The 23,101-nt window shown below is 46.7% G+C and overlaps 2 long non-coding RNA genes across 2 annotated transcripts; both read left to right on the top strand.

Annotated features, from left to right (window-relative positions):
- Window positions 1-12,930: 12,930 nt before the first annotated feature.
- Window positions 12,931-20,273, top strand: LOC146982239 (uncharacterized). The gene is made up of 6 exons (XR_015036335.1): window positions 12,931-13,025; window positions 13,214-13,267; window positions 13,394-13,432; window positions 13,531-13,569; window positions 14,160-14,233; window positions 20,217-20,273. It is a non-coding gene; the product is annotated as an uncharacterized LOC146982239 (long non-coding RNA).
- Window positions 20,274-20,723: 450 nt separating this feature from the next.
- Window positions 20,724-21,905, top strand: LOC146982238 (uncharacterized). The gene is made up of 5 exons (XR_015036336.1): window positions 20,724-20,783; window positions 20,910-21,069; window positions 21,176-21,279; window positions 21,378-21,522; window positions 21,783-21,905. It is a non-coding gene; the product is annotated as an uncharacterized LOC146982238 (long non-coding RNA).
- Window positions 21,906-23,101: the final 1,196 nt, after the last annotated feature.

Genomic DNA, 23,101 nt, shown 5'->3' with positions numbered 1-23,101 from the left:
GGGTGCTATGTCCATTCTTTTTACAGTCTATGTTTAAAACCAACCGGAGGGATGTAAGAGTGTGTACATTTGAGTTGAGAATGTGGTTAATGTATTTCTGTGTGGAAGTTATTTGTGCTAAATCGAGCTATATTGCTAAATGCCTCGTGCTATGGCTAAAAGCTAGCTAATGCTAAACAGCTATCCAAGCTGGTTTTGTGAGCTGAAACACGTGCAGCTGTGTGCATTTGAGTTATTGAGGGACAGTAATTCGCTTAATCATTCTTAAACATGATTGATATGTGGTTTAATTCATATTTTATGTGCACTATGCGGTGGTTAAAGCTAAAAACAGTTAAAAACATTTCATATTACACACTTTTATGTGTGTTGGCTGTTAAAAATTCATTTTATAGCTGTATATGATACATTGTCAATGTGAATAGTCAACTTCATTGATTTAAGATAAAAAAAGCGAATAAATACTGCACAGTTGATTTAGATAAAGGTATAAAAAGAGAGAAAGAGATTAACAATATATATAAAACTGCTGCTCTATGCAGGTTGGTTTTATTTTGGTGTATGAAACGATTCTGATGGCGAGCCAGAGCCCAAACCCGAGGAACGTGGAGCAGGACACCGCCTTACATGCGTGGAGGGTGTGACGTCGGAACAGCTCATCGTGCATCTGGAGAAAGCATCTATCACATCATACAGATAAGACACAAAAAAATCACACTACCCGGGTAGATGAACAATTACATGAACAATTGCACCACCATACACTAAAGGACTAATACAAAAACTGTGGACACTGACTAAATTTGACAATTGACTATTTTTGGACCTTATTGTACTGTGTTTTATTTATTATTTTGGGCCCATTATTTCGTTTGCACTTTGAACAATATTTTTTCTATTTCATTTGCACTTTAAACAAAATTTTTGTGAGTTGTAAATTTGTTTATGCTGTTGGTTACAACTGCGGTTTTGAATGGTAAATACCAGGTTGAATTCACTGGGTTTTTGATACATAGTCATAGCTGAGCTGAATCAGTGTCGGTATTAGGAGTGGCTTTTCTGCCAATAAAGAACAATTTTGTTACTCTTTTCTAAACTGTGGTCCATGTCATTTAAATCCTCCTTGAGCGTAACTATATCTTCTGATTTTGGCCTGACCTTTAAAGTACATGATAGTCACCTTAGCCCATGTACTGTAGACATGCGTTACAATTATTTTTATGGACAGAATTTCTAGGTGCAGCCAAGGGCCGGAGGGGGTACGGTTCGGGAGCCACTTGATTTCATCTCTGCTTTTTGCAGATGATGTGGTCTTGTTGGCTCCCTCAAGCCAGGACCTTCAGTATGCACTGGGGCGGTTTGCAGCCGAGTGTGAAGCAGCTGGGATAAGAATCAGCACCTCTAAGTCCGAGGCCATGGTTCTCGACCGGAAAAAGGTGGCTTGCACCCTCCAGGTCGGGGGACAGTTCCTGCCTCAGGTGGAGGAGTTTAAGTATCTTGGGGTCTTGTTCACGAGTGAGGGGAGAATGGAGCGCGAGATCGACAGGCGGATCGGTGCGGCGGCCGCAGTAATGCGGTCATTGTATCGGTCCGTCGTGGTGAAGAAGGAGCTGAGCCGAAAGGCAAAGCTCTCGATTTACCTGTCGATCTACGTTCCCACTCTCACGGTTACACCCCGCCTTTTCGACAATAGACTTCCATTCATCGTAATAGCGGGGTTTTCTATTTTTTCTATTTTTCTAGACCCCGCTATTCCGACAAGGCTATTGGGGAAATCCCCCCACTCCGAACGGACAGACGGACCTAATCAGAAAGGAAACGGAGGCTGTGCAATGCACATTGATCCTTTTTTCCTTTTTGGGGTCAAACGGATCATGTGCATAATTAACTGCAAAACAAGCAAATACTTCATATTAATGACATATAATGTTCATTATGCTTCTGGCCTGTCTAGCCTCTACCTGGTCGTTTTACTAAACTTAACCAACTCCTTTCTTCATTGCCTAAGCCCAACCAAAGGATCTCCCTCAGTCAGCTGTCAGCACGAGCGGCGGCTGCAGCAGCCTCGCACCCGTGTGAGCTCAAGCCGGTTTCAGCTGTGCGCTCGAGCGGAGCGGGGGGGAGAAAAAAAGTGTATTTCTTTTACTGTGTGAGGACGGAGTCGGGGAGAAAGCAAGTGGGACAGATCTGCCCAGTCTCGTAGCGCACGTTTCACAGACAAGCCACAATGCGGAATGTAAACAACGTCACGCGGTTCAGCACAGCTGCGGGGGGGGGGGGGGGGTCGTAACAGCGGTGTTTCGAAGTGGGGGTCCGGGCATGTCCCACCGGGAGGAGGCCCCGAGGAAGACCCAGGACACGCTGGAGTGACTACGTCACTCGGCTGGCCTGGGAACGCCTTGGGGTCCCCCCGGAAGAGCTGGAGGAAGTGTCCGGGGAGAGGGAAGTCTGGGGATCCCTGCTCCGACTGCTGCCCCCGCGACCCGACTCCGGATAATGCGGCGGACAATGGATGGAATGGATGGATGGAGATTCACTTCAAAATTTTGCATTGTGTAATGGGAAACTTGATTTCTGTCTATTGGTGGGTTATGAAATGTAATCGATCTGTACCTTACTCTTTAATAAGACTGTCCTTATTGAACAAACAAGTATGAACCTGTCTGAACCTACCTAATGTTTAATGTTATGTAAATTCAACGTCCAGTAAGTTCAACGTTCTGTAAGTTCAAGACATACTGTGTACTTACACCGGTTGAACTGTCTGGACAAACATGTGTACGTGATCATCAGTGTATAAAAGTCTGACGCTATCATTGCTCTGGGTCCAGTGTCTCAAGACCCCTGGTTGACAGACACTGCACCCTATTCGGCCGAATAGCGAGACCATAGAAGAAGCAAACTTTTGCCACCACACATTGTATTTACCCTTGTAACATTCATTTCTAGGTTTGCTGATGTGGATGAAATGTGCACTTTTTGTGGAGATGAGCCAGAAACAGTTCAACATTTATTTTGTATTTGCCCATTGTCCTCTGTTTTTTGGAAGGACATGGAAAACTTGATCTCGCTTCAGCCAGGACCATTTAGAGCTCCTGTTCAACTGCATCAGAGCATCAGGTAGGAATGACGTTTTTGAATACACAATATTTTGGTATAACTAAGGTAAATAGAATACAGAACTATGTCACGTAATGTGCAAATTACAGGTGGGTGGAACAACAACCCAAGCTCGGTCCAGTTCCAGAGCATTTTCCGCCGCCTGATGGTCCGCTGTGGGGTTCCTCCTGGCAAGACTGTCAAGGTGACGGCCCAGGATGAGACGGTGTCCTTGTCTCCTGCCGTAGACGTGTCCTCTGTGGTGCCAGCAGAGGTATGTTCGCTATGTGTAGTATTTTATTTTAGTATTTCAGAACGTGTGTTTGAGGAATATGTTTGTAGATCTTGTGTATTTTTAGCTGTGACCCACAGCTCTATGGGGCACCCACAGTTTTTCGGGGGGCAACCACCATTCCTACATCCCACCAGTCCAACATTGGCCTCTAATTGTCTAAATGGCAACACTTGATTTTCTATTGCACATTTTCAGATTAATAAAGGATTTTCTTATTTTAGGATTCTGACACTGACTCCTCTCCACTCGAGGAAGTGATTTGCGGTGTGATACTGGACCACAGTTACCTGCCAACTCACTCCAGAGATCTGACGGAGAATGCTCTGGTCTTCAATTCATTTAATTATTTAATACTTGAAGATAAAAGAGCTGCATTCTCACGTGCACAGAAGTTGGCACGCACATCATCCAATCTCCAGAACTGTGCACCTGGGAGTGATGTTCCAAAGGTCTGAGGACTGGTCACTGCCGTGTTGAGATACGCACTGTGCCGTTGTGATGATCCGCTTTATTTATTTATTTACTTATTAATTTATTAGCGGGCGAGCGACCGCATCGTCACGCAGCCGTAATGAAAAACAAAACACAAACAAACTATCATCTCTCTTAGCCCACCACAACAGCCTTGGTATCAGATAGTCAGTATATAGCCTATACTCAGCAGCTCTCATCACAGGAAAAAAGGAGACCTGTTACCATGGTGTTTGTGTATGTTGTGATTAGTCTACACCTCTCATCTGTCTTACACAGGGTTTAAACTTTAAAGCCTTTGGGGAAAAAAAAAACAGCTGTAGAGAGGAGCCGTGAGGAGCTGTGGGCTGTGAGTTATTGACATGGCTCTGGTTGTGAGGAGGACTTGAGAGGAGTGGTGGAGCGACCGGGAGCAGAACGGTTTTGTTCGCCGCCACTGGGGGGCTGGATGAGAGAACTGACGTGGTGATTTATGATTGGTTCGGATTTATTGCGTAATAAATCCCAGAGATAACTCCGCCCAATTCAAACCCACTGTACAAAAACTTAAAAGACAAATATTTTTAATTTGGATGGAAACTGATTTATAATTATTTTTACATTTTTAATAATATGTACATAAGACCCTAAAATACATAGTTAGGAGGCTTTTGTGGATTTGGGTTTCGAGAGGCTTTAAATACTAAATGTGAGTTTCTTTATTAGTTGTTGTTTTTTACTCTGGGAAGCGGTTCTCAGTGTATCAGATCAAACCTGATTAAGGATATTAGTAAACTTATTATTCTACCACTTTGAGCTCGGACCTCCGGACCAAAACAGCTGTTTCCTCCTGGGAGAGGTTCGGCCTCTGGCGTCGCTGTCTCCTCCGTCCATGTCAAAGTATAAAATGACAAACGTGCAGTGCGCATCGCCCGCGGCGCAGTTAAAGGTGAGGAGAGGAGCTCATTTGATTGGTGAAGATCCGAATCGGCTGTGTTAATCCCACTTCACGCCTTTCTCTCCTCCATCCTGTCTCCCTCCCGCCCTGTCTTCTCCCCCTTTGCGAGGGGAGTGCCTGCACCGGACTGTGCTGTGCACCAAACTTTCACAATGCGCCTGGACACACCCCGTTGGCTTCGCCTAGACTGCGCCTCTTCTACAAAACTAGAGCCCATTGTGTTGTTCAAAACAAGTTTGTGTGTGTGTGTGTCAGTTGTAATGTTAATGTTAATGTTAAAGGTCCCATATTATGCTGTTTTTCAACTATTTCACATGGTTCTAAGTTGTCCAACCATATAGTATTCCTAGTGTATTGTCCCCAAATCAATCTGCAGCTCTACATCTCAGCAATCTAAAAGTGGCTCTCCAGAGCTCTCCTGCGAACGAGCCGTTTCTGTGTCTGCACCTTGAAATGCAAATAAGATGTGGAAACCACGTCCACTCCACACCTGTCACGGGGAGAGGGTGTGGTTTTCACTACAGGTACATGTGCCAGTGTTTACATTGGGACAGGGGTCGGGCATTGATTTCCGAAAAAAAAAAAAAAATTCTGAGACTGGCATCTTGTCTGAAAAAATGTTAATGTTCTTTCTATTTTTTTCTTTCTTTTTTTTTTTACTGTGGCAGAAGGAGAAACATGGAGAGACTCCTACTACCATCAGAAAGTTCTGTGTGAAACTGTCAAATAAAAAAAACAAGTGAAACTGAGGAGCAGCACAAACTGTGCACTGTTGTATGGACTGATGAGAATATTGAGGTGGTTTTGCGCCGGGAGAGGAGACTTCCTCGTTCAGATGTCTCTCATTCCGTGATGAGGACCGCTGCGCTGATGAGAAGCGGTATCATTCCAATATTCTCTGATCCGCGATTTCATTTTTGGAAAAGCATGCGGAAAAGTGTCAGCGGGCGGAGCTCAGGTTTTTCCAGACTGGCCCAGGGGGAGTATAAGGAAGTACCGGGAGGCGGAGTCACTTGAGTTCAGCGCATCCTGACGTCAAGTCTGCCAGCACTTCCAATTCGCCCGTTTGGAGACACGGGGCCCTAGTTTCTTAGACCAGGTGAAGTCTAACATCAGCGCAGCTTCGCCACGTCAACGGGGTGTGGCCCAGGGGGACAGCTCTCCATTCCGACACCCCTCCACTTCGACACCCCGCTGTTCCGAAATAGCCCCACTTCGAAACACCGCTACTCCGACACCCCCTCCTCCCCCCCGCAGCTGTCCAAGGTGCTGAACCGCGTGACGTTGTTTACATTCTGCTTTGTGGCTTGTCTGTGAAACGTGCGCTGCTCAGGGACTGGGCAGATCTGTCCCACTTGCTTTCTCCCAGACTCCGTTGTTGGAGATCTCCCACACAGTAATAGAAATACACTTTTTTTCTTTTTCTCCCCCCCTGCTCCGCTCGAGCACGGCTGAAGCCGGCTTGAGCTCACACGGGCGCGAGGCTGCTGCAGCCGCCGCTCGCACTGACAGCTGACTGAGGGAGATGCTTTGGTTGGGCTTAGGCAATGAAGAAAGGAGTTGGTTAAGTTTAGTAAAAAAGACCAGGTAGAGGCTAGACAGGCTAGAAGCATAATGAACGTTATATGTCATTAATATGAAGTATTTGCTTGTTTTGCAGTTAATTATGCACATGATCCGTTTGACCCCAAAAAGGAAAAAAGGATCAATGCGCACTGTGCGCTGGGGGTTTCCCCCAATAGCCTTTTCGGAGTAGCGGGGTCTTTAGAAAAAATAGAAAACCCCGCTATTACGATGAATGGAAGTCTATTGTCGGAAAGGCGGGGCTTCGGAAAGGCGGGGTGTAACCGTGGCCCAGGTCCATTTCGCAAGTTTGCTGGGCCGCGCAGTCAGACTTAGACCAGCGCAGCCCCTCCCCTCGTCCCTCCCATCGGCGCAAACGGCAAAGGGGGAGGAGAGAGGGCGGGAGGGAGACAGGAGGAGGAGAAGTGGGATTAACACAGCCGATTCGGATCTTCACCAATCAAAGGAGCTCCTCTCCTCACCTTTAACTGCTCCGCGGGTGATGCGCACTGCAAGTTTGTCATTTTATACTTTGACATGGACGGAGGAAACAGCGACGCCAGAGGCCGAACCTCTCCCAGGAGGAAACAGCTGTTTTGGTCCGGAGGTCCGAGCTCAGAGTGACCAATAATGAGTTTACTAATATACTTAACCAGGATTGATCTGATACACTGAGAACCGGTGCTCAGTGTAAGAAACAACAACTAATAACTAATAAACTAATAAAGAAACTCACATTTATTCAAACCCTGTGTAAGCAAGATGAGAGGTGTAGGCTACACTAATCACAACATAAACAAACACCATGCGGAATGAAATCAGCGTAAAGGACGCTCTCTCTCTCTCTCTCTCTGTCCATCTCTTTTTTTCCTCTTTTTTTTCTGTGATAGAGATGCTGAGTATACTGTAGTAGGCTATATACTGACTATCTGATACCGAGGCTGTTGTGGACTAAGAGAGATGAAGATTTGTGTTTTGTTTTTCATTACGGCTGCGTGATGCGGTCGCTCGCGCTAATGAATTAATAAGTAAATAAATAAATAAAGCGATCATCACAAGGGCAGAGTGGTATCTCAACACGGCAGCGACATGCAGTCATCCACCCTCAGTCCTGCTTGGGACATCCACAGCTGCTTTTCAGTGCCAGTTCGTCCCTGCTGTGTTAATTCAGGTGGAGTTTCCTTTATGCACCGACAGCCTTTGATCTCTGCTTTGATCTGACGTCAGATGTGGATAGTGGTTATTGTGGATATTTATTGCATTGAAATGTGTCTGGAACTGTGGAAACCTGCCTGTGAGGTCTTGGTGACGTGTGTGCACTGCAGGTCAGTCAGCCAAACTTCCACTGCACCTGCTGCGCTGAGAGTAGACCTGGTTTGAGGTGGCAAGCTTTCAGCGCAACCTCGGCGGGACATTTTCGCACAAAACTTCCACTGCACCAAGCTGAATCTGTGACGCCTCCCCCTGCTGCGCGGCCACGCCTATCTCAGCGCAGCGCGATCTGCCAATCTTCCAATCTGACTTTGCGCTAGGCTGCGCTGGTCGAAACTTGCATTAGACCAGCTGCGTTACCTTGCGTCACCTGCGCTGCGCCAAGAAACTAGGGCCCACGATCTCAAAAAAGTGTAGAAATCAATGAAGGGAGTGAACAGACTTTTTTCACCTCCAGGCGTCATAGAAAGGCCACGGGAACACATAGGACCACTACAAAACCTGTAGAAAGTGGATTTTGCATAATATGGGCCCTTTAATGTTGTTAACTGGAGATGGAGAGCAGGGGGTTTGGGTCTCTATGGTCCTGGACCCTCTGGCTGGTGGGGTGGGCTGCTCTCAGGACACCCAGGCTGGAGGGGGGCTCCATCAGCTGCTCCAAGACCTTCAAGGTGACGGCCCAGGATGAGATGGTGTCCTTGTCTCCTGCCGTAGACATGTCCTCTGTGGTGCCAGCAGAGGTATGTTCACTATGTGTAGTATTTTATTTCAGTATTTCAGAATATGTTTGTAGATCTTGTAGATGCTTTGGCAACCTCACCCCAACCCCCACCCCCCCACCTGCACTGGAGATTAATGAAGGATTTTCTTATTTTAGGATTCTGACACTGCCTCCTCTCCATTCGAGGAAGTGATTTGTGTCATGATACTGGACCACAGTTACCTGGCAACTCACTCCAGAGGTCTGACGGAGAATGCTCTGGTCTACATATTGTAGGAGGGTTTGTGGAACGACAAGTTATGAAGCAGCTTCCATGTGATGTGTGCCGAGACAGTTTGGTGTTTGATGCTGTACCAGCATCATTTTCAGAAAACTACCTGTGGCAGGTGGCACCGAGTGGGGAAGAGGAGGTGCAGGAAGTTAGGAGCGGTATAGAAATAAGCCTACCTGTAGAGGGAATGACAGTCTGTTGTTGGTTGTTGGTTCCGACCGGAGGATTGAGGCAGGTGCACGCCTCACTCCATGCGGGCATGCAGGGAAACCAAGGAAAACTGGTAGGCTGAGGCCCTGTTTTGAGGGTTTATATCATTATATTATTGTTTGATATGAACTGTTTTTTTGTTTGTTTTTTTCAGACTTGTTGCCCTGCTGGGGTTGTGAGTAGCTGGTAGCCGCTGAATGGGCAAAGTTTGGCAGACCAGGTATTTTAAAGTTGTGATATATGCTGTAAATATTTTTATGGATGTAATAAAGTATTGAAGGTTTGTATTTGTGTCTCTGCAGAGAATCAGCGGAAAACTGAATGCACCAGGCTACTGTTACCACTTTATCTGTGTGTAGGCAAATGCATAATCCTTAGACCATAAAGTATTCGCCATTGGGTGGAAACATTATGTGTAAAACCATTCCTTTATTGAATTAATTTAAGACTTTTTTTTTTTTTTTACTAAAACTGAAAAAAAAAAAAAAAATTAATACAAATTTAATTTAGTGGGAACTATTTATGAGCATGTTGACCAATTGCCCTAGCATTTTGGTGGCCCTAAACAAGATTTTTGTTTGTGGCCCTGCACTCTAAGCGCAAACACCAAATCACATACACTGCTTAAAACTGAATACAGACATGTTTGATAGACAGATGTAACAATACTCAAGTGTTGTATGTCTAATCTTCTGCTCTAAGTACACTGAGGCCAATTTGTCCTAGAACACTGTATAAAGAAATAATTTAGGCCAAATTTTCTGAAAAAATTTCAATCCCTTGTGAAAACACTCCTTCAGTCATGAGAACAAACTCTTTTGGTGCTTGAAATAGGATATGAATACAGTAATAGATAAGTGTAGAAAACAAGTCTAAAATGAAATTATATATATATATATATATATATATATATATATATATATATATATATATATAAATGTTGTCATTCTGGCATTCTATTTTCTATTCTGGCATTCTATTTTCACCAAATGTCTTAAATGTGAGATAAAAGAAGCTGAATATTGACTTCAAAGCTTCATCAGATTTTTTGAATGAGAAATTAGCTTTTTTTTCCTCTTCAAACAAAAATATTTACTAAATAAACGGAAAACACACAATTTACATTGTTCATATAATGTGTGTTGTCACTGTGTCTGTGCTGTGTGAAAGGTAAAAAAAAAAAAAAAGTATAAGAGCTCAACAGGTCTGTATACAGAGCTGGAGCTGAGTTTAAGTCTGAACTTTCTCATATATATATATATATATTTTTTAAATAATCATGCTCATCAGATGAGTCAAAACTTTCAGCGTCTAAAGCACCGTCATCACTGATTCTCTCTCTCTCCTAACGATTCTGCGGGTTTGAAGCTTCACCGTTATTTTAATTGAGGTTCGGTCTCCTCTGCCGTCTCTCTCCATGCCAGCCGCTGTAGCTAAACCATGGAACTAAAACTGTGATTTGTTTATTTATTTGTTAGGATCCCCATTAGCTGCGCTCTAGAACGCCGCTAGTCTTCCTGTGATAGGAAGGACCTTAGTGATCCCAGAGTGCCAATTGGTTGGCCGAAGTTGACTGACAGGCGATTCAACCAATCACGTATGCTCAAGTTGACGGACAACGGATTCAACCAATTACGCACGGTGAGAGGGGGCGATGCGTGCACTATGCTCTGTTATTGGCTCTCAAACCCTGGCTGTGAATAACATAGGTTGTCGAGGGTGGGTGTATTTGAAAGAGGAGATCTATGGTGTCATATTTTAGTCATAAGTTGAGCGAGCGATAAAACACACACACGCGCAAATTATCTTATATCACACGCGCAGAGTTAACTGCCGCGCGCACCTTTTTAGTCCTCGCCCGCACAAATTCAACAACCGAGAGCGTACAGGGAGATGCGAGCGAGTAAAAATACACAGCAAGAGCTTAAAAATGCATCGTGATGTGTATATTAAACTCTACAGCACGCGCACAAGGAGTTGCTTTGCGCGCGCTGGGTTGTTGCAGCTCTCTCCCTCTGTGCGCTCTGCTCGCTCGAGTCACAGACTTTTGACAGTTTGGGGCGGGACCAAGGGGCCAGCCTGGCCCTCTTATGATTGGTCACAACGGCAAACAGAAACACACCCCCACGTGGGTGCCTTTTCTGTTTTTTGCTGATGACAGCTTCCGCCACAGACAGGAAGTTGTGTGTCAGCGGCAAGTTGGAAGCCTGGTTGGAAGCAGAAGAATCAAAACAACAGGAAGAATTCTCCTGCAGGAAATGAGAAAATGACGGACCCTAAAGAGGTGAGCTATTGTCTAACGTTAAAACGTTTTGCACAAAGTTGTTAATTTTTGGCGCTGTTTGTTTCAAGTAACGTTACGTTAATTTCTCCCTATTTTCACTAGGACGAATTGCGCAATGTGGCCCTTAATTTGTTGTCCATGCTGAGAACTGCGAATACCACAGCGTCAAACAGTAGGCTATGTATCATGAGTTAGTTCAATGTTTACCAAACGTTTTCGGGGACCCACTTTTTTAAAAATGGTGACCTATAGGCCTTAAATTGTGAAACAGCAATGCATGAATGAACGTTCCTGACCTTGTTAATTGCCATTACTGTATCACTGTATATTATCCTGAGTAGTTAAACCAGCAATTTGTTTTGGTAATATGTAAACATGTTAAATACTTTATAAATGTGACCAGATATTTATTCAGGTGGACTTAATAGGCTATCTCGTTGTTTTCATGCCCTGTCATCAGCCAAATGATAGACATATTTTGAATACTTGCATTTTGAATACTCTTGTTATTTCATTTGAAAGATGTACTGAAGTGTGTCTTCAGAGTTAATTGCAATCTTTACTAGCTTGCCAGCACTATACAACATGGGTGTAGTTTCATTACATTGTGTTTTTCCTTGTATACATATCTATTTTATTGCATTTATTATGGAAGTTTTGCTTTCATCATACAACCACAAATTAATTTAGCCTGTAATAGTAATTACAAAACATTTATGGATTAATTTGAATGTATTGTTAAGTTAATGAAGTTCAGGGTCAGAGTGCTGCACAGCAGAGGTCGGCTAGGGGCAGCATGCAGGACTCACCCCAGGAACCACCAGCAGCGACTGCCGTTTAGAGAAACATGGCCAGGTTTGGTTGTTGTTCAAAGGATGCATTTGGATCTCCATTTTTAGCCAAAGTGCTTTTAAATTTAGTGTAAAATAAATTAAATGAGTCTCTGGAATTGTCTTTTGAATATTGTCTGTAAAATCAGTGGGAAAAACAACACATATGTCATCAAGAGCCCTCTTCAGTTGAGGTCTTGGATTAATTTTAATTTCTACACCCTCTCTTTCAGGTGTTTCCCTGGACTGTACAAAGACAGGCAAAATGTTAGGCCTGTATCAAAATTATCCAAAAAAAGGCAAGGGACAAAAATTACACCAGTCCAGTTTTTTCTTTTGCAAAGCTCCTCAGACAGGACTCCCAAACCGTCTGAGGAGCTTACACTTTTACAGGCTGGGTTGGGAAGGAGGACTGTAAATATCCCAGAGGACGCCAGCCACAAAGAGGTATGGGACCCGGTATGACACTGTTGATAAAGTAGCATGTGGGGTAAAAATTGAAATTTGCACAACATATCAACAGCCCTTACTAAAACAGAATATCCAGTAACAAAACCATTTCATTTAATCTAGGAATGCTGCCATTAAGCATAATAAACAGATTTATCTTGTGCTCATTGCTATGATAAATACTTGCTCATCTTACTTACATCCACAGATTACAAACATTCTTTGTGAAACGTATCCAAAGATGTGCGATCTGGAGGGGGCCTGGATGCTTCACAAAGCCATGGGTAAAATCCAAAAGATAAAACTTGACCTTTTTTCTAAGTGAAGAAAACATATTGATTTTTGAAAAGTGTGATTGTTTAAGCAGGGCGTTGACAGTGAACAGAAATAGTTGTTTAATATTTACACCCAAATAGGAGGCTCAGGTCAACGAAGGCTTAACCTTGTGTCGCCTGAAGAGGCAGGATACACAGGGGCCAATCTTGTGAAGACCTGGGGAGGCAAGAGCTGCCTGTACATAATGCCCATCCAACACACACTGGATATTACTCACCTACCCTTCACGGCTCCAGAGTTTCAGGCCATGCCAAAAGCCCGCTGTGTATCATGCCAGGAGTGTGTGCCCCTGCAGCTCCTCAGCCTCCACATTGAGACATGCACCCAGCCTAAAGGCAATGATGAGGTATAGCTTGCTCACAAGAGACTATAACATATTTATGTTCTTTCTCTCTTTTCATTGTACTTGTTGGTGTTGTCAGCATGTAATCTCTTAAATTCCACACCAACAAGTGGATGGTGGGACCATGTAAGCTTACCAAACATGCTATTAATGCACTTTGTAATTCCTCTGCCTTATGTTTACTTTTATAGACCAAATGTGATGATGACATCATCAACTTGGATGCTGAGGATGCTGAGGTTGCGGTAAGCTATCAAGACAAATCTTACTCAGGATGGAGGTCATATATAGTATTTCATATTATTGAGACAGAGATTTATGATTTAATTACCAGAAATGTATGATATTAATGACCCAATCATGTCCTACAGGTGTCCAGTGATGTGCAGTCATCATGTTTGGAGCAGAAGGTGAGCAGACTGCAGTGCTTAATCAAATGATTTCTGTTTCATTCTATAGGTGGACAGTTTCTGAGATATGATGTTTATGACCCAATGACATTTTACAGGTGTCCACTGATGTGCAGCCAGCATATTTGGAGAGCGAGGTGAGCAGACTGCAGTGCAAAAACAAAGGTCCTCTGTTTCATTTGAAATAAAATATGTTATTGCATTTATTCTATAGGTGAATTTTCTATCCTTTATTTTTTGTGTTGTATACCCCTGCAATCGTGAAAAGCTATTTTTGACCACTTTGGTCTGCCTGGATTGTACAATTACAATATGTGCAACCACCAAGCACCAAACATGAAATACTACTCATTTTACAGAAAGTAAAACACTCCCTATGTACATATTTCTATTTTTACTTTACTTTTTACTTAACTTACTTATAATAAATAAATGTTACTTACACTTCAGCTGTGTCTAAACCCTCCTCAAAATGCCTACCTTCTCATCCATAGGCTAGAGTTAGGGTTCAAAAGTTCTTACATTTTCTTGGCGTACACAACAAGTCAGGTAATCAAGCGCATGTAAAACCTTGGTATTTAAGAAATAATTAACCAGCAGTGACAAGATCAAGACTCATCAAAGACCACAATGTTGTATCATACCTCTGAAACAGCATTGCAATGTTTCCTTCATGTCCTTTTTTGTTTTTTAAATAGGTACTGTAAGTTATTTCTTATCTTCATAGGTTGCTTGTCCAGTGTGTTGTGAGCTATTTGCAAAGGATGACATTCTTATACATGCCAGTGTCTGTGGGGAGAGGTAAAAACTATTTCAAATTAATTTTTGAAACAATAATTTTAGTTTTTTGTTACAGGGTTCCAATGGTTATAAAATTCATATAAAAGTGTGCAATTAGATGACTTGTTTCCAGGCTTGGTATTAACAGAATGTTCTTGGCAAATGTTTTTAATATATAAATGTTTTTGGCTATTGTATCTCTTCTCTTCCTCTCTCCTTACCTCTTCTCAATTCTTTTCTCTCCCTGTCTCTCTCTTCCCCTCTTCTCTTCATCTCACCTCTTCTCAGTTCTCTTCTCATACTCTCCTCTTTCTCTTCATTTCACTTTTCTCCTCAATCTTCTTCTACTCATTTCTTTCCCCCTCTCCTCATTACTTTCACTCCTCCTCCTAATCTCATCTCCTCATTCACTTTCCCTTCTGCTCCTTATTCCTCTTCTCCTCCTCCTACTTCTCCAATAAGAGCCTCATTCACTAGCTAAGGACCACGCTGACACACGAGGGTTAAATTTCAAAGTTTTATTAACAAAATGATAAATGTAAACATAGGTTGCACTTGAGACGTCGTCGCCCAAGCGGTGGAGACTCTGTGTGGGGGTACCGTCTCCGGCGGTTCGTGCGCCTGGGCCGAGGTTAACCCCCCTGGACCTGGAATGAGAGAGGGATACTGAGTAGACATGGGATGAGAGAGAGATGCTGAGTTGACCTGAAACAAGAGAAGAGGGTTAGAGAAAGGGAGGGAGGGAGGGGTGATGGTTCACTGGCTAACAGAGTGAGAGAGAGGAGGCACGGCTTAAGTAGGCTGGCAGGTGATGTGGGAGTGGTCAGACGTGGTCCTGCTCCTGAACTTAAGTTGACTCCGTTAACTTTCATTTCACTAGCTAAGGACCACGCTGACACACGAGGGTTAAATTTCAAAGTTTTATTAACAAAATGATAAATGTAAACATAGGTTGCACTTGAGACGTCGTCGCCCAAGCGGTGGAGACTCTGTGTGGGGGTACCGTCTCCGGCGGTTCGTGCGCCTGGGCCGAGGTTAACCCCCAAAGAGTCACGAAGAAGTGAGACACAATCGCGAGTGTGCTTGATGCAAATCGCTCAGGTTGCTGCGGATGTAGGTGTGGTAGGCTTGGGAAGACCATCGTCCTAGGATCTGTATGGTGTGGTCGGAGAGTCCTCGGCTGGAAGCCGTGGATGCCGCGCCGATACGAAATGAGTGAGGAGAGTAGTGCTCCGAAGTTATGCCGGAAGTGCGTAGGACTTGTTGGAGGTGTTTTTGGAACCAGAACCGAGTGGCCATCTTCCCGTTTTCGGTGAGGAAGAGTGGATCGTGAGGGGATGCCTGTGACGCGAACCTGGAGCTAATATATTTGGTCAGTGGTTCGTATGGGCTGAGATAAGAATTGAGGCGGAAGATGTAGATGGGATAGGAAACTTGGAGTTGATCGGTTTTACTTCTACGGAGAGTGTAGATTAGGGAGTCGGAGGTGTGGATGACGAGGTCTGCTAGCCGGGGATGTTGGGAAGGACGGAAAACGGACGTGGTAGGGGCGAATTCGGAGCACCGGAGGAAGCCGAAGAAGGCGAGCAGGAACATGGATTCCAGTGTGGAATCGATGGCGGGAGATAAGTACCCGGAACGGAGGGTGTGGATGCAGCGGGTGAGTAAATCGGAGGTGAGAGGCAAGCGCCTCGTGGGACCGACTGGATCTTGCTTCTTTAAACCTTTGAGCAACATGGTTACGTGGGGATGCGTGATTGCGGGGCAGTGGAGACCGGATATGAGTTTGATCAGGAAATTAATTCCTGATAGATAAGTGTGAATGGTGGCGGTCTGGATGTTCCGACTGCTGTGTACGTGCGTGATGAAGTTGCATATGGATACGACGTCCAGGGATGGGAAAGGTAGTTGCAGTGAGGTGTGATAGGCTTTGAAGCAATTCCAGCCGGTCATGTAGGTGGACAGAGTACTCGGTGAGACGCTGTTGATGATTGCTTCGCGGGAGGCTTGTGAGAGAAGCATTAGCTGCGGACTCAGCTGAAGATTGTTGCTGAAAACGGTGGGACTGGCGTTGGGTGAAGATCTGAACCGGGGGCCGCAAGCCTGAATCTCTGAAAGCGGAAACGAGACAAAGCGTCAGCTATATCATTGCTGTAACCGGGGATATGAACTGCCCTGAGAATGAACTGATGCTGAGCTGAGATCAAAGTGAGTCTGCGCAGGAACGGCATGATTGTTAGAGACTGAGATCGGCCTTTGTTAATGATCTCGACCACTGCTGTGTTGTCGGTGTATATGAGAATAGATCTTCTAGCCCATTCGTGCCCCCAAAGAATGGCCGCGATGACGACGGGATAGAGCTCGTGGAGGGCAGACGAGGGTGACCGCGAGCCGGAGTCAAGAGCGGAGAACTCGGGAGGCCAGGGTGAGGCAAACCACCTTCCCCCGTAGTAGCCGCCGAAACCCACGGAGGGTGCGGCGTCCGTGAAGAGCTGGATGTCTTCCGGGTACGTCAGGAAGTCGTCGTAGAAAAAAGAGATGCCGTTCCAGGATGACAAGAAATGCCGCCACACTTGCATTTCCATCTTGCAGGCGTCGTCCAAGACGACCCTGTCGTGCAAGGAGGGGACGGCCGCAGCCTTCGAGAGGAGATGAGAGAGAAAAGACTTCGCCTGGGGGAAGATACGGATGGCGTAGTTGAGATGACCCAGAAGAGCCAACAGCTGGCGTTTGGTGCACCTGACTGCGAGGAGATAGTTAGAGAGGAGTAAGGTGATGCGCTGCACCTTCTCCTGGGGCAGAGACGCCTGGAAGGAGACGGAGTCCAGGGTAATGCCGAGGAACTCGATGGAGGTGGCGGGCCCCGATGTCTTCTCCTCGGAAAGAGGCACGCCGAGCTCCGAGAAGGCGCGGACGAGGGTGGAGAGCCCAAACATGGGCGGAGAAGCCGGAGGACTGACGACGAGAAAGTCATCAAGAAGATGGAGAATGTACGGGAGTTTGAAGTTGTTGGTCAAGATCCAGCAGAGCGCTTCTGAAAGAGAGTCGAAGATCCGAGGGCTGCTTCTGCAGCCGAAAGTGAGGCGAACGGAGAAATAGTAAGCGCCCCTCCAGCGCACGCCGAAGAAGCGCCAGAAGTCAGGATGGATAGGAAGGACCTTAAACGCACTCGTGATATCGGCCTTGGCGAGCCAGGCGCCGCGGCCCGCCAGGCGGATGAGAGACATGGCGTGGCCGATGGTGGCGTACTGCATGGAGAAGTCGGGCTGGGGGATGACGCTGTTGATGCTGGGCACCTGCGAACCGTGCGGAGAGGAAAGGTCGATGATAAGTCGCTTCTTCCCTGAATACTTTCGAGTAGCCACGCCCAAGGGGCTGACCCGGAACACGGGAAAGGGCGGAACGATGAAAGGACCGATCATGAAGCCCTCGCTAACTTCCTTAGCCAGCAAGGAATCCACGGTGGCAGGCTCCGCGAGAGCAGACCGAAGGTTGAGACTGATATGGGAAGCGTCGGGGAGAACGTCGATGCCGGGGTGAAAGCCGTGAGTGAAACCGTCGAGGAGGAAAGTTACGAAGTCCCTGTCAGGGTGAGATTGCAAAGCCTCGGTGAGAGCCTGTACCTTAACGGGCGTGCCGAGGTGCCGTGCTAGTCAATCGGCGGACGTGGTCGGGTTGTGCGGGCAGGAGGACCTGGCGTGGGCGCCGCCGCAGAAGGAGCAGACGTGGAGAAGGCGGCAGCTGGAGAGAGAGCAACCTAGGTGGTTAAAATTGTTGCAGACCATCCGTCCCGCCTGGTAAAGGATCGGTCTCCCCCTTTTGTCGACCCCTTTGGGCACGGGAACGAGGACGCCGGGGCGCTGGATCAGAGGTCTGGGCATGATTGGAGGCGGAGGCGCGGCGGGAGACAGACGGTCGGGGCCCGCGAGGCTCCGTGACAAAGATGCGCGGGGACGGGGTGGAGCACCGCTCATGGTGCACAAAGAAGCCGGGTGCGAGGGGGCCCCGCACAGTTCACAGGAAAGGGAGGTGCGGGCAGCGAAGATGCGGCAGTACAGTTCGGAGTCGAGAGAACCCCAGTAAGTGCCCTGATTAAACTGTTGGATGCGGCCGGCGGCTTGGTTAGCGAACTGCACGTGGTACGCGTAGAACCCCGTGCCCCCGAACCGGAGGGCGATGTCAAGGATGATGGAGAGGTAATCGTCAAGCTCGGCCCTGCGGGACGGGAACGCCGAACAAAGCACGTCGCGGTAGAGCGAAAAAGCGAACTCGACCGGCGTCAGATCCCGGGACCGAGAAGGGTGAGCGTGACGGACCGGCGCGGGACCGGCGCCGGTCTGCACCTCCCTAGGGAGGCTAGCATCGACGGTGGAAGGGTGGAGCAACATGGCCAAATCTATGTAGTTACCGGACAAGATCTGGTTGCGCAACGCAGCAGAGACCGGGGAGGGGCGGGCGACGGAGGAGGCCGGCTGGACGGCCGGCGCCGCTGAAGCTAGGGAGTAGGTACCGGTGGATGGCGGGAACGCTGTAGAGAGAGGGGGGGGGGGGTGCGGAGGGAGGGGGAGGAAGGATGGATGAAGGGACGCTGCCGGAGCCGCCTGGGGGTGGCTAACGGCTGAGGGCAGGTGCACACTCGGGTGAGGGGGAAGGGGAGGGGGAGGGACGGATGGTTGGAGAGACAAGGCCGGAGGACCGGGTGGAGCAACAGCAGAGGATAAAAACACATTTGGGTGATGGGTAAGGGGAGGGGGGGGGGAGGGGTAGGGAAGGGTTGCAGGAGAGACCAGCGGGAAAGAGAGGAGGAGGAGGACAGCCCACCTGATTATCCAGCGGGGCGCCCTGGACGGCCGGGGAACGGGCAGCGGCGGACGAAGGAAGCACGGGTGCAGAGCCGCTGAGAGCGGCTGAAGGAAGGGAAGAGGAAAGGATGTCAGGGTGAAGGGATGCAAGTGCAAGGGGGTTTTGTGCAGCCTGCGAACACAGGGATGAGAGGAGAGCCGTAATGGCCTGGGAGAGGACAGACACGGGGGGAGCAGGCACGGGGGGTGATACTACCTGACCGCTGGGCGGTTGCAGCTCCGTGGCGTCGGGCCCGACGGCGGCCGGCTCCGGCGCGGCAGCAGAAAGCGCGGGACCAGCCGGCGATGCCCCGGAGTGGGGGAAGGAGCTGCGGAGGTGAGACAGCCTGGACTTGTTGTCGCTGCGGTGGAAAGGGACGCCCTTCGTCTTCAGGAAGCGGCGCAGCCGAGCCATGGTCCAATCACGGACGGGAGTTGCCGGCCGAGGACACCGAAGCCGGCGTGGCGGAGGAGACGCGCTGCGTCGAGGGAGAAGCCCGGGGACGGGGCACCGGGAGCGGCCTGAGTGAGGGGAAAGAGGGCGGCCACGCCGCTGCCGAGCGCGGTCCGCGGGCCCCGGTGCCGGTGAAGACGAGGCAGGAGACCCGACGGGAGTCGGGGGAACCACGGTGGGGGAGGCCACGTGGCGGGGGACGCTGACGACTGAACGCGGGCGCGACCGCTGGGACGGACAGTCCCGGTCCGAGTCGGAGCGGCGCCCCGCGGAAGGGGAAAGGCTGGCCTGGAACAGGCCGTCGTAGAGGTCGCTGTCGGAGCCGTGGAGATGGAGTTCGTCGGCGTCCATGGCGGGCGACTAGACGAGGTAACGAGACTTTACGTAGCTACTTAACTATACTCTGCGGAACGCGAGGGAAGCCGAGCGTGGAGCACTGACCACTCGTGATGGTTCACTGGCTAACAGAGTGAGAGAGAGGAGGCACGGCTGAAGTAGGCTGGCAGGTGATGTGGGAGTGGTCAGACGTGGTCCTGCTCCTGAACTTAAGTTGACTCCGTTAACTTTCATTTATTGCACTCCATAATCACCATATAGGCCTATCTATTTTAAACTACTTAAATTTACCTAAGACTGTTTTAAATTTTGACAACTGATAGATTCAGGTTATGCTTTTAAAGAAATTGAAAATGCTATTATATATTTACAGGGACACAAATGAAAGGTATGCAAATATCTGTGAGGACACCCATGACCACTACAACAGGTATGCAGTAGTATTGAGTTTGTTATGTGACCTGATGCTTGTCTTGGCTTGTGCTTGTGGACCTGAATTGTCAATAATATTGTCTTGATATGGTTGTGTAGTGTATCAGTCATCCTGATGTCACTTGAAAAGAAAGTTGACCAGTCCAAGACATTCAACATCAATGTTACAAGGGAGGACCTGTATCAAAGGGGGATGAAACAGTGGTCCAGGCAAAAACAAGCCTCCCCAAAGAATCGGCTTGTGGTTTCTTTCATTGGAGAATATGGAATTGACCAAGGCGCTCTTCGTAAAGAGGTTCTTACTGGTATGTCTTCCCATCAAGGCTAAAAGAAGTAATGCAATGCAAATTTAATAAATGACCAATGTGAAGAATATCTTGCATTTGACAGAATCAGATTTATTTGTCATTACAGAAATGGTGCGTAGAATCGAGACACATTTCTTTGAAGGAAATGGTGAAATGGGTAAAAACCCTAAATACAGTATATTAGACTTCCAGGACAACAAGTTCAAGTATGTGCTATAGTATGTGTGTGTCAAAAATACAGTTTTATTATGAAATCGAGTAGAAATAATACACAAGATTACAGTAATGTCATGTTGATCTAAATTGTTTGTGTCATTGTCAATAAGGACATGTGGGGAGATTCTGGCTACTAGTTTGGTGCAGGGGGGTCCTGCACCAAACTTTCTCACAAGATGGTCCTATCATTTCTTGTGTCATGGGGAGATGGACAACAATGGTGTGCCTGATGAAGCAACTGCTCCGGACATTAAAAACCTGAAGAAAGAGGTATTTGAAACAGTTTTATAGATGCATAACTTTTCCATGTCATGTTAAATTTATCAGAAAATGTTTTTCTACTTTGTCAGTAACATGGTTGAGTTTGTACTTCCAGGTTGAAAATGCAGAGATCGAAGCACTGATGGAACTATCAGATGCAATTGTGGCATGTGGCTACACAGGGCCAATAAAGGTTGACCGCAAAAAGGCCATCATACAGTATGTTAACACAATATTTAAATATTTGTCACAAAATGCTTCAGTGTTAACATTTTTACTCTGAGTAAATACAGTCATTTTTTCTTAATATTTATTAGTGCCATCGCTTTGCATGGACTGGTGAGGCTGATCCCGATACTGAACCAGCTACGTGAGGGGTTAAGGCTCTATGGATTAGATGAGGTTTTGGCACACCACCACCAGATGTGCCAGCAGCTCTTTGTTCCCGGCCTTATACAGGAAGTCAGTAATATGAATGAATATTTCTTTAATTAAAATAGTCAGCACATTGATTTTCTCTTATTGCTTATTCCACATTTTACTTACAGCCACCTTCTGGTATTGGTGTTAAAAGAACACCACAGGCAGCAACATACAATCAAGTATACATGTAAATCTGCAATGTGCAAACCTCACTGCACCTGTGACCCGAACATGTGTAATTCTTCCCTCTTAAGGATTTACCATGTTGTTTCTCTTTTTAATTTGTCTCATTAATTTAGGTGGATTCAGGCTTCCTTGTGCGTGCTCTATCTCCTGATTTCAGTGAGGAAGGGTCTGTGAGAAGGCAGCGGGAGGTGAAAGTTATCAACTTCCTGCAGGATTTCCTGCAAAAGCTGGAGGACAGAGGTAATAAACTGCATAGAGTTTAGAGTTTATTTATTTAGCACACAAATTTCAATGGTGCAAGGAGGGAACGAAGCCGGTTGGCTTGTACATAGGTTCCACCCCTGGTTACACCCCGCCTTTCCGAAGCCCCGCCTTTCCGACAATAGACTTCCATTCATCGTAATAGCGGGGTTTTCTATTTTTTCTAAAGACCCCGCTACTCCGAAAAGGCTATTGGGGGAAACCCCCAGTGCGCATTGATCCTTTTTTCCTTTTTGGGGTCAAACGGATCATGTGCATAATTAACTGCAAAACAAGCAAATACTTCATAATAATGACATATAACGTTCATTATGCTTCTAGCCTGTCTAGCCTCTACCTGGTCTTTTTTACTAAACTTAACCAACTCCTTTCTTCATTGCCTAAACCCAACCAAAGCATCTCCCTCAGTCAGCTGTCAGTGCGAGCGGCGGCTGCAGCCTCGCGCCCCTGTGAGCTCAAGCCGGCTTCAGCCGCGCTCGAGCGGAGGAGGTGGGGGGGAAAAGAAAAAAAGTGTATTTCTATTACTGTGTGGGAGATCTCCAACAACGGAGTCTGGGAGAAAGCAAGTGGGACAGATCTGCCCAGTCCCTGAGCAGCGCACGTTTCACAGACAAGCCACAAAGCAGAATGTAAACAACGTCACGCGGTTCAGCACCTTGGACAGCTGCGGGGGGGAGGAGGGGGTGTCGGAGTAGCGGTGTTTCGAAGTGGGGCTATTTCGGAACAGCGGGGTGTCGAAGTGGAGGGGTGTCGGAATGGAGAGCTGTCCCCTCCACCCCTATAACAAATTACAACAAGACAAATTTCAATGGCTAACAAATAAACATAAAAAGGAGATAAAGTGCATACATAGTCAATGTTATATGAGCAAAAGAAAACAGAAATGAGAAAAAAATAAAGAGATAAAGTGCAAAGTGATTCGGTAACAAATAAAGACAATAGAGATAATATACAAAAAATTAATTAATTAAACTCATAAAAGGACAGAGTAAGGATGTGGGATATGAAGAGAGAGAAAGAGAGAGAGGAAAGAGTGGGAAATTCAAGAGAAGTTGACATGTATTTTTAACTGCTTTTTAAAAAGTGAATAAGAAGAAATGGATCTTAATGAAGAAGGTAGTCCATTCCAAAACATAGGACCTCTGTAAGTCATATTAAACTGATGGTGTGA

Source organism: Trachurus japonicus, chromosome 8, assembly GCF_045865225.1.
Source record: "Trachurus japonicus isolate A0001 chromosome 8, Traja_1.0".
Lineage (NCBI taxonomy): Eukaryota > Metazoa > Chordata > Actinopteri > Carangiformes > Carangidae > Trachurus > Trachurus japonicus.
This window is presented reverse-complemented; position numbering and strand designations above follow the sequence as displayed.